The following is a 2,731-nucleotide window of genomic DNA, read 5'->3' on the forward strand; positions in this document are numbered from 1 at the left end:
TGACAAACTGAAATGGAGCTTGAAAGAAAGGAAGATGACAAGGATAATTCCATCAATGCCAGTAGTACTAATTACACTGTTGTCAACTGTGATAGAAAAGTTAGATGGAGCAAAGGATTTGGAAGAGAAGATGAGTTCAGTTTTGGACATATTGAACTTAAGGTGATGTTCTACAGAAGTCTCCCCACTCCCCAGAAACCTCCACCTGTCATCACATCAAACATAAATTCCATACCAGCGGCTTTAAGGCTCTCAATCAGCTCTCCCCCTCCTACTTAAGCTTGTTCATTTCCTATTACAACCCAGCCTGCACATTTTGCTCCTCTAACACCAAACTAGTCACAGAAACTCAACTCATCTCGCTGGCTGATGACCTCTTGTTCATATCCTGCTCTGCTCTTAGTAACAGCTCAATAAATATCACTGATAAGGATGATAATCCTCCCTCCTGCCTGGTGATCTATCTCTTTTCATATCCAACAGATGTCCCACACTCCCCATCTTCAAAGCACTAGTGAAATAATTTATCTTCCAAGAAACCTTCCCTGACTAGCCTCTCATTTCCCCACCCTACAGACCACACTTGGTACTTTGATAAACATTCGCTACCCCACAGCATTTATGTAAATAATCTTATACTCAACTGTTCCCCCATCTGTAATTTATTTTAATGTCTGTCTTCCCCACAAGATTGTAGCTCCTTGAGGGAAGGGATCATGCCTAAAAACTTTATTGTTTTGTACTCTCCCAAGCTTTCTACAAAGCAAGTGCTCAATAAATACCACTGATTTATTGAATTCATTCATTCAATCATATTTATTGAGCACTACTGTGTACAGAGCACTGTACTAAGCACTTGGGAAGTACAAGCTGGCAACATATAGAGATGGTCCCTACCCAACAATGGGCTCACAGTCTAGAAGGGGGAGACGGACAACAAAACAAAACATGAAGACAGTATCAAAGCCATCAGAATAAATAGAATTAAAGCTATATGCACATCATTAACAAAATAAATAGAAGAGTAAATATGTACAGGTAAAATAAATAGGGTAGTAAATCTGTACAAATATATACAAGTGCTGTGGGGAGGGGAAGGAGGTAGGGCATAGGGGGAGGAGGAGAGGAAAAAGGGGGCTCAGTCTGTTAAGGCCTCCTAGAGGAGGTGAGCTCTCAGTAAGGCTTTGAAGGGAGGAAGAGAGCTAGTTTGGTGGATGTGCAGAGGGAGGACATTCCAGGCCAGAGGAAGTGACGTGGACCAAGGGTCGGTGGTGGGACAGGTGAGTATGAGGCCAGTGAGGAGGTTAGTGGCAGAGGAGTGGAGGGTGTGGGCTGGTCTGTAGAAGGAGAGAAGGGAAGTGAGGTAGGAGGGGATGAGGTGATGGGGAGCCTTGAAGTCAAGAGTGAGGAGTTTTTACTTGATTCGTAGGTTGACAGGCAACCACTGGAGATTTTTGAGAAGGGGAGTGAAATGCCCAAAGCGTTTCTGAACAAAGATAATTCAGGCAGCTGAGTGAAGTATAGACTGAAGCGGGGAGAAACAGGATGACGGGACATCATAAAGGAGGCTGATGCAGTAATCCAGTTGGGATAGGATGAGCGATTGAACCAGCAAGGTAGCAGTTTGGATGGAGAGGAAAGGGCGGATCTTGGTGATGTTATGGAGGTGAGACCAGCAGGTTTTGGTAATGGGTTGGATGTGTGGGGTGAATGAGAGAGTGGAGTCGAGGATGACACCAAGGTTGCAGGCTTGTGAGATGGGAAGGATTGTAGTGCCATCTATAGTGATGGGAAAGTCAGGGAGAGGACAGGGTTTGGGAAGGAAGTTAAGGAGCTCAGTCTTGGACATATTGAATGGACGTAGCCAGAAACACAGAGAGCAATGCTTCTTGGAGCCAACAGATAAACCTGATAACCTCCCATGGTCTGTTCTGATGCTGTAACTCCATGACCTAAAACAGCAGTTTATTCTAAGGAATTATTTTCCTGTGATGATCCTCAAACAGATAGAGAAAGGTCTGGGAGGGGAACACTTTCCCCATTCAGAGTGTAATGGAAGACTCTATCTTGCTACTGGTTAATTCCCACCCCCCACTCACTAAGATTCAATCATTTAATTTCAAAGGACTGTCTAGACTCTTGAATTTTTATTCAGTGATTTTATGAAGAATATGTCTGGTAGGGGCTTTGAATTCTGATGTGCTCCAGGAATTTGCTTCCTTTAATTAATTATGAGTTTTTATACAAATCACCAATCCATCCTTTCCCAAACCTACTCTCTGGGCATCACAACACAATTAGAGAGTCTGTGACTGGCTTTAAGCATCTTTTTCTCACCAGGGTAGAACAAAGTTTAGGTTCAAAAGACCTTGCTTGGCTGGCTCTCAGACTGTTCTTTTTTCATTATTCTTTTCTTATGACTCTTCTTTGGACATGGATCATGGCTGGGTTTTACTTGGGATTACACAGATCAAAATAGCAACTGCCTTTCAAATCACACTTGCCTCATATTTTCAGATATTCTCAGATATGATGAATTAAGTTCTGGCAAAGAGAAATATGTATGAAAAACAGAACTTGTAACGAGTACTTGGCTCTATTACATAGCGAGTCCCTGTTGCTTGGTTAAAGGGGAATCTGCAGAGAGGCTGTGGCAATATAGGAGAAGTGAATCTGGGGCCTGATAGTATGGGACTTTAGGAGCTGAAAGTTATGTTGGGGACAGACAAGG

The sequence above is a fragment of the Tachyglossus aculeatus genome, chromosome 5, assembly GCF_015852505.1.
Source record: "Tachyglossus aculeatus isolate mTacAcu1 chromosome 5, mTacAcu1.pri, whole genome shotgun sequence".
Classification (NCBI taxonomy): Eukaryota; Metazoa; Chordata; class Mammalia; order Monotremata; family Tachyglossidae; genus Tachyglossus; species Tachyglossus aculeatus.